This window comes from Sturnira hondurensis, unplaced genomic scaffold (assembly GCF_014824575.4).
Source record: "Sturnira hondurensis isolate 20B ecotype Veracruz unplaced genomic scaffold, ASM1482457v3 Scaffold0000167, whole genome shotgun sequence".
Taxonomy (NCBI): Eukaryota; Metazoa; Chordata; class Mammalia; order Chiroptera; family Phyllostomidae; genus Sturnira; species Sturnira hondurensis.
This window is the reverse complement of record NW_028072798.1, coordinates 10,737,874-10,749,332: the sequence shown is the minus strand read 5'-3', so window position 1 is coordinate 10,749,332 and position 11,459 is coordinate 10,737,874. Positions and strand designations below refer to the sequence as shown.

General features: G+C 57.8%; 1 long non-coding RNA gene across 1 annotated transcript; it reads right to left on the bottom strand.

Annotated features, from left to right (window-relative positions):
- Positions 1-5,981: 5,981 nt before the first annotated feature.
- Positions 5,982-8,516, bottom strand: LOC119001380 (uncharacterized). Its single transcript, XR_005069562.1, has 3 exons — positions 8,333-8,516; positions 7,376-7,821; positions 5,982-6,114 (listed from the first exon to the last, which is right to left on the bottom strand). It is a non-coding gene; the product is annotated as an uncharacterized LOC119001380 (long non-coding RNA).
- Positions 8,517-11,459: the final 2,943 nt, after the last annotated feature.

The following is an 11,459-nucleotide window of genomic DNA, read 5'->3' as shown; positions in this document are numbered from 1 at the left end:
CTCCGTCCTGACTTTCTCGCAGCGAGTAGAGGCTCCCAGGGTGTGCTCACCGACTCCAACGCAACGGGAGCTGGCCTGCAGTGTCCGCCTGGCATGCAGCGTATGCCTGGCATGCAGCGTCCACCTGTGCCTGCGGTGTAAATCCTGCCACCGTGGCCAGGGCCGGGCCGGGCGTGGGGCTGGGCGGAGGGGCCTGTCCTCACCCAGCCCAGCTGCCTGTGGTAGACCCAGTGTGAGCGACTTTTGAAGCAGGGGAAGTGTCGAGCGTAGTAACACTGCCAGGGAGTGGGGCATCCTGAGTGTTTCTTACGGTTTAGAACAGAATTTGTTTAATTGGGAGTTTACGCAATTTAAATTTAACAATGGCTATGTTAAGCAATGGGCTTGTCAAAAATCCTGAAACTCTAATGAATCACCTCTTTCGCTGCTGTTTCTGAAACGAGGTGGGGTGAACAGAGGGAGGGACGACGGCACAGAGGTGCGGCGCACCGGGGGATGTCGCGCCGAGTCCCCAGCAACGCCTGAGAGAAAGATCCTGGCAAATCAAAAGGGGGATGGTTTTGAGTTTTTCCCGGAAGGAGTGACTCTGCTTCTGCTGAGAGAAGCCTGCAGCTGCCACCTGTGCCCAGAGGCGCGTGCGCACCCCTGACGGACACGCCGGGCACCTGTAAGGCTGCCGGGAGCTGGACCATAAGCCGCTCTGGTTCGCGATGGTCGTCTTTGCCACCAGAGCGCCCCGATGCCACACATGTCAGAAAACGCGTTCTAAGCCGCATCTTCCTGGTCACTCCAGTCCCGGGCAGAGGGCTGTCACGGCCTGTCGAGTGGAACTGGCTGCCGACGGGGCCGGTGGGACAGGAGCAGGGACAGGGACACACTGTGTCCTCTTCCCACTGACGTCCTCTGCTCTGACATGGGCAACCGGTGCCAGCGCACCCGCAGCGCTGAGACCCCCGTGCAGCTCGAGGTCAGGGTGTCTCCCCACCTGCCCCATGGGCGGCTTGTGGTGGCCCGCGGGAAGGGTGGGGCGAGCGATGACGCTGCACACCTCCCACCCTAGCCCTGCATGTGCCCTCTGCCCTCGTCTCCAAGACCCTGTACCCTACGTCTCTGGACTTCTTGCCTTGGCTGAGGAGGAAGAGGATTTAAAAAGAAAGTCCCCAATGCCCCTGAGGTCCCTGGGGCAGGCAGGCAGAAGAGGTGACCAGCTGCGGGCCCTAGGGAGACCAAATTCTCCGTTCGGGTGCTGAGAGTCCGCCCCGGCCCTTCAGCCAGCACAGGCCTCTACGGCCAGGGCTCCGGGGACACTGGGCCATCCCTGCTGTTTCACCACACCTGCCACCTGTCACATCACTTCCTCAGATGGTCAGCTAATCAACACCCCCATGGACTGTGTCCTGGCCTTCCTCCCTCAAGCTGGGGCGTGTTCACGGGGCCCTGTGTGCACCAGGATCTCATGTGAACTGTCTCTTTCAGTCCCTACCACACAGGGACATAGGGCTAGTGTCCTGTGTATGTGGGGCGTTAGGGTCAGGGTGTGCGTGACCAGCCCGAGGTCCCTCCCTGCGTGAGGGGACACAGAGCCAAACGGGGCCCTGAGCCCTGTCACACCCCTGAGGTCCTGAGCGGTTCCTCCCATTTCCTGTGTGTTTGGTGTGTAACCTAAGTTCAGGTCCCCACTTTTTTCCCCCCTAGACTCTGTGGTACTTGCTGTTTAGGGCTTTCCAAGCCCCCAGTCAACCACCGGGACGACTGGGCACCGTCATGGGGGTCGGGGAGCTGCCTCTCACCCCAAGTCCCCTCCTCGCCCTGCTTACGAGCCTGGGGGTGACCATGGGCATCACTTGGCTTGGCAATGAGGCCCCACACAGCGGCTCTGGCTCACGCCGCCGGTGTCACGTTGGCACCGGGTGAGGCCTTTGAGGAGGAGAGGACGGGTCGTGTCCAGGGTTGTGTCACATTATTGGTGACACCAGAGCCCCTGGGGGGGGGCAGGGGGTGCACTAAGCAAAGGGAAGCCTGTTTAGTTGAAAGAGAGAAAGGGGCAGAGTGCAGGGCGCACTGTCTGTGGGCGAGGGCGTGGGGGCGGATTTCGCCAGCTTCCCTCTCAGTTGGAAACGGCCTCCTCTGACGTGCTTCTGGGCCTGGTGAGGCTGCGTCCTCGTTACTTCTGCCTATGGGACGGACCACGGATGAGAGCAACTCTGGCCCCAGATTTATTCCACCGGGAGAGGACAAGGATGGCAGCGAGCGCAACAGGGCTCAGGGCGGCGCCTGCCTGCCGCACCACTCAGAGCCAGGGGTCTGCGCCTGTGCCCCTCCCCACCACTGCCCCTCCCCACCACTGCGCCTCCCAAGGTCCTGAGCCAGGGCCAGGAGGTCACCGACCAGCCTGGGCCCCGGAGGGCAGCGGCTCCACCTCAGCTGCAGCCACAGCACCCGTCAGGTCCCGGCGGACGGGGCAGGGCCGCACCCACCTCCCCGTTCAGTCGATGCCATGAACGTTTGTCAAGGGCCAGTTGGTGCAAAGCCCTGGGCAGGTACCTCATCACTTTAGTCCATCTCCTCGGGGGTCGTACACACGGATGTCCCTGGGAGGCCACGCGGTGGCCTGTTCCTTCTAACTGTCACACAGGCACGGATCCAAATGTCCTGTGCCCCACAGTAAGCTGCCAGGAAGGGGGATCCAGCTGGGTCGTGACTGGCTTGACATCTTACACAAGAAAAAGAAGACAGGGAAGGCTCCCGTTTGTCTGCCTCCGCATGTGGACCCGGTGGAAGCCCAGCCGCACACTGACCTTGGCTCTGTCCCTGTTCCCCAGACACCCAGTCCTCCCCAGACCCTGCGGCCCCACCTCCCACAGCTGCGCCCCCTGTGCCCACAGAGGTGAGGAGGCTGGAGGGGCTCTGGCACCCCAGGCACAGGAGGACTCGGGGGTCACAACCCACTAACAGCCATCCCAGCCCAACACCCAGGAGATCCAGGAATGTGGGTTTACCCAGCTGTATCCACACGTCTAAAGTAGGAAGGGAAGCCACTCCCATCCCAAGGGACTTGTCCTGTCTCGGGCCACGTGTCCTTGCCCACTGTGACAGTCTTCTCACAGGTCACCCATGTGCCTACGGGCCTGGACCTGCTGGGCCGGCCTCGCCTCCCTCCTGGTGTGGCCGCAGAGGGCACTGTGCACATGGGTGCTGAGTGGCCCCGGGACACTGGGCCTGGGGGCGGGGCCAGAGTTCACACTCATGCAGCCCAATGACAGCAGCCAGGGCCACCCCAGGGCCACAGCCACTGCCACCCCCACCACGAGGCAGCATCACATGGAAGAGACACGGGGGACCAGCGTGGGTGTGCCAGCTTCCCGGCAACGCGCAGAGCAGCGCCCGCTCGGCGGTGGGAACAAAAGTGCAAGGGCCATTCATCTCTCCCCAGAGCCTGCCACCCCCACCCCCAGGAAACCTAGGCTATTAGGGGCCGAGGGAGCACTGGGCAGGGGCTTCTGAGCGGTGTTCTGAGGGGGCATTGACAGAGCAGCGAGGAGGCGACAAGGTGCCGCCAGAGTGGCCGCTCTGTGGTCAGGTTTCACCCACCTCAGCCCAGCCACGTGCTCCCCACGGTCACTTCCCTCGGCCACCACTTCCCGTCTGCAGAGAGGCAATGCGGTGGGATTGTGCGAAGACCACGGAGGGAAGGCCCTGTCCCGACAGCCACTGTCTGTCCTGGCCACACTTCAGTGGGCTTTTGCTGGCAAACCCCCGCCTGGAGGCTTGGAACCTCGTTCCCGACCAGCAACTTGGACCTCAGAGTCTCCCAGGGTCCTGAAGTGCTGAGGGGAGATAGCAGCCCGCCCGGCACGGTTCAGGGTCGACTGCCGAGGGTGCTTCCCAGGTCCACGCGGTGGGGGACAGTGATGACAACTTGTAGCCCAGTGGGGGCCTGGCCTGGATCATGCTGTCCTGTCTGCCACCAGCTGTGACCCCAGGGAAATGGCAGGTGAGAGAGGAGTCACACAAATAGCCTGGTCTCCACATTAACATCGTAAGTAAATATCGCTGGCATGGTGGGTGAGACGCAGGGGTGGGGCCTCCCCCGCCACCACAGGGGGCTCCAAACGCCCCTTGCCTCCCTGAACTTGGAAACAAATGGTGCAGATCAGGAACAAACCTGCAGAGCCGGACGTGGGCGGGGAGCCCCCACCACCTGTCTGCCTCTGAGGTGCGGAGGCAGCCATGGGGTCCCATCTGGCCGGTGAGGAATGTTAACAGGTTTTAAAAGCATCCAGGTGGCTGCGTTTGGCCCCAGTGATGCCCAAGTTAGAGGAACTTCTGACCATCGCCAGAACTAGCAGGAGAACAGAACGAACACCAGCCGCAACTTCCTGTGGCCCTGGGGCTCCTGGGCTTCCGGGCTGGGGACGGCCTCCCACCGGGGCACAGGCTCAGCCGGCCCTCTGAGAGGGGCGGGTCTCTCAGCCACATGCAGGATGAGCCGGTCTGACCCCTTTCCCAGGTGGGGGTCCATCCTGGGAATGGTATGGGCATGACAGCTGTCACCACGTGGATGTGTCTCTGAAGGGACAGTGCACGGGGTGCTGGCCAGGCCTGTGCAGCCCAGCGCGGCCACCAAGAGATTCAGCTGAACACTTTCTGCCCTCTTTCTTTCTTCTTGTTTTTTGTTTGTTTGTTTGCCTTTGTAAGATAGAGGGAGTAGTTAAGTTTCAGAGAACTGAGGGTTCCCCTGACCAGGTCCCCTTGCTTTATGTTCTGCCCCAGGTCCCCCCATCGATGTTACACATGAAGGCCCAGCCCACATCCCTGAGCTCTGCCTCACCGAGGCACACACGTCTGGGGCCCTGAATTCAGAACGACCCAAGTGACTCCCTCACAGCGCCCTGTCTGACGCCTGGAGCAGAACACATCAGATCTCTCTGCATAGAGAGACAGGAGAGGAGAGATGGAGAGATGGATGGATGGAGAGATGGAGAGATGGATGGATGGATGGAGAGACTTCAGGTGACAGATAAGTGACTGATGGATAGATGGATGCACAGACAGATGGCAGATGATACGTAGGGAGGGAGGGAGACTGGTGAGAGCGCCAGTCCCTGGTCATGCCACTAAATCTCTCTCTCCAAACAGCGATAGCAGACAGACAGACAGACGGACAGGTGCGAATACAGCCCATGCAGCTGTGCACCGGACCAGACAGCGCACACGGCGGAGTGTTTATCTCTGCACACGCACTTCATGAAGGAAACCTATTTGGGGCACGACGCCGGTTTTAGTAAAACTCCCAGAAGCCTCTGCCAAAGGTCCTGTACAAACGAGCCACGGGCCAAAGCAGGAAACCTCTTCTCAGATCTCCTTCCCTCTGTTTTTCTGCAAGTTCTGTGATCACGCCGAGTATCGGGCATATTGATCATCTTCAAAACAAAGTGTGATGACAAAAACGTATCGTTCTCCGGGGCACTTAGCAGAAACGAATGCCTTCAGGCTGAGAAAGTTTTCCTGTTGTGGAAGTTGTTCCCAGCTCCTTACACACCTATTCTATTCCATCCATCCATCTGTCCCTCACTCAATCAGCCTCGAACTCACTGAGCCGCTGTTTCGTGCCAGGAACTCTTTCAGGGACAGTAACGAAAGCTCCTGCCTTTACCGGGGGCTCACATTGGATAAACACTTGTTTTGAACAAAGCAATTTGCAAAGCATTTTTACATTCACTGTTTTAGGAGCACCTCAGCACCAAGCTGGGAGGGGCCTGGTTCATGGGTCAGCACTGGCCACCATAATGCTAGGAGACAAGCCAGCCCTAAACTGGGCAGTTACCTGGATTTCACTCTGTGGGTCTCAGGGTCGACCGTGGCTCAGCGGACCTGCCCCAGCCGGCTGGCGTGGCTTGGCACCGTGGCTCCCGGCTATGGGCTGAATTCTAGTTCACCCCACACGGTCTCCTGGGATCCTCTGACGGTCAGCGGCTGATGGCATGGTCCTCCCATGGTGGAGCATCGTGTCAGCCAAGAAGGTGCGACGAACACACAGGGGCCACCACAGCCTCCTCCCAGAGCTTCCCATGGGCACTGCCACGCCATGAGGCAGAGGGCAGGAACACAGTCCTGTTACAGGCAGCGAAAGGACGGGATTAATCACCCAGCCACCTTGCCTGGACACCTAGTGACACCCCGGGGTCACCGAGGGGAGACTGAGTCTCCAAGAGCTGACTGGTTTGTTCCAGCTCCTGTGCCCCCCATGCTGGCACCAGGCCCCAGGCCTCCGTGCATCGGTGACCACACTGCTCACTGTGTCCCCTGGGTGCCTGCCATCCACAGCTAATAGGTCACCTAAACCACAGAGTTGCCCCGGCGCTTTGGTCTGGAAGGACTGTCCCAGGCTTAGGCCAACAGGGCTTATCTCCTCCGGTCTGTGGGCACTTGGGCCTCTGGGGACTCAGGTAATTGCAGGAGGTGACTGAGACACAGGCTGAGGGTAGACATATGGATCTGTGGTAAACCACAGCCCTACCGTCCCCATGGCACGAGGCAGTGGAAACGAGAGCCCAGATGGTTCAATACCCTCCTTGTTCAAGGGCCCGCAGGGGACTGTGGGGACTGTGAGGCTGACTCCACCGCCAGCTGTGCAGGCAAACCTCTGCCTGCGGGAGTCCTTCCAAAGAGGACCAGGTCCGAGGTCAGGAGGCACGAACTCGGAGAGGCAGCGGCCTCCAGGGAGTTACAGGTGTGTGCCTCCCACAGGCACTTTGCCAGGCTGGGTGGCCAGGCCCACGGGGAGAGAGTGTCTCCACTGGGCAGGGTCCTACCTCCACCCACAGCGCCTTCACCGGCCTCTCCCAGCTCTGGGTGGACCAAGTGCAGGGACTAGCGGTCCAGCCAGCTCCCCGCAGTCTCTCTAGCCGAGCTTCCCCTCCCCGTGCCTCTGGGCTGAACGGTTCACACCGGTCCAGGCCATTTTCCCTTGTAGCACCCCCCTAAGGAGCAGCCTTCCCCAGTGCGGTCCAGTGGAAATGCATTCCCGCTGATGAGGAAGATCCGACCCATTCACGCTCCGGGCAAATCCTCATCCTCGGACTGGAAGCCAAACATGGGGCTTTAAAAACGTAAACCAGCCCCCAATGCCACCCAGGATCAGATTCCGGGCAGGCAGTGAGTGGGTCGCAGGCAGCGCAGGGGGGCGTGGCTTCCTGGGGCCCCGCCCACACGCGCTGCGGACTGTTCTCTGAGCTCCAGTTTCTCCGCCTCTTTTTCTGAACTGCCTCCCCCTGATTTCAGAACACATGCTGATTGCTTGCAATAATTAGCATCTTATGCTTTTGAGTTGTTTTTTTAAAACTAGACAAGCTTTACTTATTCACATTTCAACTCAGCTGTCACATGTGCATTTCGCCTGCGGCCCAGCACTGGCCTGCTCGTGGTCCGAAGGGGTCGCGTTCCAGGCTCCCCTGTTGTCCTGGGGCTAAGCCAACGATTCTGCTCGGTGCTGGGAGACTGGCAGTGGTCTGCGTGAACAGGGTTACGGGGCGTAGGTGGAGTGGAGAGGACACTTCATGAGCGCCCCTTTTCTGGCCAAAGCCACTCTGCCCTCTGGGAGGACCACAGACGTTATCGAGGGTCGGGCCTATGGATGGGGCGAGACCGTAGTCAGAGCACAAGGACTCCCGGAACCCGCCCTCAGGCGGCGAGGGTGGGGGCGGGGCTGGAGACCTCACCCGGGGTTTGTCTAACCGATCACGTCTTTCTGACGGTCGGTCGTGGCAGGTGTTTCAAGACTGGAGTCCGGGCTCCAGTATGATGGCTCAGGCCCATTTCCTACGGTAAAGCACAAGGTACGGCACAGGTGTGGGCTGTGTAAGCTTTGACGCTGTAACATAATTAGGAAGCGTAAACACTGAGAAAATGACTCGGCCTCCACTCCCAAGAAACCGAACGAATTCTTCCCGAAGAACTGCGCGTCCTGCGCAACCCTGCCCAGGCGCTCTCCGAGTGCTTCCTCTATCCTGAGCCCCTCCTTGTTTCACCAAAACCAGCTTTAATAAATGTACTTTCAAAATAAAAAATAAAGTAAAAAGTCCCAGCTGGTGTGGCTTAGTGGATTGAGAGCCAGCCTGCGAACCGAAAGATCCCTGGTTCGATTCCCAGTCAGGGCACATGTCAGGGTTGCAGGCCAGGTCCCCAGTGAAGGGCTGCGTGGGAGTCAACCACACATTGACATTTCTCTCCCTTTCTCCCTCCCTCCCCCTCTCCCCCAAAAATAAATAAATGAAACTTTTTAAAAAACTGAGTCCTGTGAAACAAAGATTTCCAAATACCTAAAACTTACCAATTACTTGAAGATTTGCCACAGTATAAGATGTTCCTTTCCCTTGGGTATGCATATATTACTTACACATTCATAAGTCTTCATTTTGCATTAAAGTCAGCAATGGTAGGATGGACAGTGAAGACCAGATCCGGAAGGCACGGGCCGGGCAGGCATGCCCCCGTGTTTTCCTTCGGTCCGAGATCTCAGGGGTAGATCCTTTAACTAGAAGAAGATGAAACTCATTAAGATATGTTTGCTGTGAATGATTCCCTTAGTATCGCTCAAAATTAAGGTTGTGATTCACCTCAAATAGCCACGCAAAGGGGACACAACGACTGACAAGTCTGAAGCGACTACAGAAAACTTACGTTTGCCCTAAAAACCTTCCCCGAGACGGTGGTTGAACGGGCCTTTTCTTTCAGTCTGCGGCTTTGACGTTCCCGTCTAGCGTGAAGAGCTGACACATCAGCACTCTCCTCCGTGGGCTCCAATCACACCCCTGTTTAAGAAAACGAAAATCTGAATTACCGACACTTCAAAGTGCTTCCCTTTTATGGAAAAACGAGGGACCGATGCGCAGTCTGACTGGTTTACCCTGGACGGTTTTACACACACACAAATCCCCTCTCACCGTGAGAGAGCTGCCGATGACTTTTGCTGCAAATGCCAAATAATGCACTGTTTGCATTTTTATAGATGACCAATTTTCTTGATTTCGTTATTATGTGTAGTTGTATATTTTTAATATATTTTTGTTTATGTGCCAATAATATTAGAGTGAGAATACGTTAAGTGTTTAGATATAGTAGAATGATAACATGTAAGGTGTCTATCATTTACATCTTACTCAGCGTTTTTAATAACTTAAGGAGCAAGATGAAACTATTCCACCACATTTTGTGACATCCACTGCAACTCCTGGGAGAAACTCAGCAAGTCGGTCCCCCGGGGGGCGTTTATGATCAGGCCGCTTGGCCTGCAATTGAGGGGCGTCCTCACTAGGGGCGCTGTGGTGCAAGCAGCCCTTCCCCCAGGTGTTCCCATCCAGCTTTGCAGTTTCAGTAAGAATGTATCTCCAGGATCTGAACTTAGTTCTTCTGACACTGCCAAATTTAAAACAACGACAGCATTTACAATGAAAACACTTTTCTGCTTGTTCTTCTAAGCAGGGGCCCCAACAGACTCCCAACTTAGCCATGAGATTGCTTCTGAATTGCTTACTGGGGCCTGGTCTGGCTTCCCAGAACACAGGTGACACACCCCTTGAAGAGACTGGGGCACCTTTTCTGTGGCAATACAAGGGGTTTCTGTGCAGGAAGCTGGCACGTGGAGGCGGGACTGCCCACTGACCTCTCTGAGGGAGCAGCTCCGGGGGGCAGAGGCTCGGGGACTGAGGACACTGCCCCGTGTCCCTACCAGGTGTGAGGGACCCTCAGCCAAACCCCACTTCCAATGAGGTCGCCCTATGCTTGTTGCAAATGGAAAGAAGAGACCCAGACGGTTCACTCATTGGGTGACCAAAGGGGCACAAATGTCACCGCAAGCCATCAACAGCTGGCGTGGAGGGGACCCACTGCCTGGAAATGCTTTGTCCTTCCTGTGAGCCTCTCCTTCAGCCCCAGGAGTAGGAGGCGCGTGGACAGCTCTGAGAGGCCACAGTGCCCGGTGACCTTTTCTACCAGGGGACGGTGGCCCGGGTGCCCTGCAGGGCAGTTCCCTGGCTGTGCCCCTCGGGCGAAGTCACTTCGCTCCCAGTCTTACAGCAGGGACGCTCTGCAGACGACCAGGGGCAGTGCACAGAAGAAGGCACCTACATTTGGTTTTTACAGCCTCGGTTTTCTTTTCTCTGCCTAAGAATTTGCCAGCCGATGTTTTCTGAAGCCCGAGGGACAGTTCTGTTCAGGCCTTTGAGGAGACAAAGCCACGTATACTTTTGCTGTTGCCCGTGTTTCAGGAAGACCCTCAGCCTGAAGGATGAAGGAAAGGCACTGTGCTCCCCAACCGCACAAAGCCAGCGGCCCCCACGTCAACCCAGCCCCGTGGCACCTACTGGGAAGGGCCTGGCAGCCTCCACCTGCCACGTCCCCTACCCCCACAAAGATACCCTATTGAAACACAAAGACTCACCCCTTCACGCCTGGTCTGGCATTTTCCAGGTGACACATACCCACCAATCTCCGCCATGCCTGTAGTGTGACGCAGGTGACAGCAAGCAGGAAGTCCTTCCAAATTTCTGAGCTTAAACGTGGCCTCACTGCACCCTGGGCCACAGGGGACCCTGAGGCCCACACCTCCCTTCCTGCCCCTGCAGCATCTTCGTCCCTCCCCGCGGTCCGCTGCCTCTCCTCCTTTCCCTTCTCCCTGGGTGATGCTAATCACAGCGCCGGTCAGCCGGTGTGACATCGCCCCCTAGGGGACTGTCTTCTCAGTTGTCACAATGACAACCAGGAGCAGGCTGCTGACCTCTCGGAAACGGAGGGGATGCTGCTGCAGGTGCCAGCCCACCTCCGGCTGCCGAGCAGAGGCTGACCCTGGTCACCGTGAGCGCTGGCCCTAGGGCACCCTCCACGCACACTGAGTTTACTGGGGAGGCAGGACCCCCTGCCTGGAAGGCAGATTGCACTTGGCTTTGAAATTTGTACTAATTTGCGTTATTGGAAAATAACACCGTTATTCGGTGTTGTTGGAAACTAACACCGAAAAGCAGGGGATGAAACACCTGACTCACGATCGAAAGCGGTGTGGTGTTAAAATACCATAAACCGAGCCGCTTTAACAGGAGCCGGAGCTGGCACAGAGACACCCCTGCGCGTCCGGTCCTCCAAACTCTGGAAGTGAAAGCAGCAGAAGAGCCTCGGTGCAGAGCTGAGGGACCTCGTGTCCCGGACGGCTGTCTGCAAAGGTGATGAGAGCGGAGGCCATGACAGTGGGCAGATGACTGCTGCACCGAACACTGAAGACACTGCTCAGAGTTGGCGTCGCTGCGTCCTGGCACTGTAGAAACGCCTTCCTGCTGCGGACGGAACTGTGCCCCTCCCTGACTCCTAAACGCGCTGTCTCCTCACCCGAACCCTGTTCAGGCTTCCTTACGAGCTGGGGTGCGGCCTGGGTTGGCTCAGGTGTTTGGGGAGCTGTACTTGGGGAC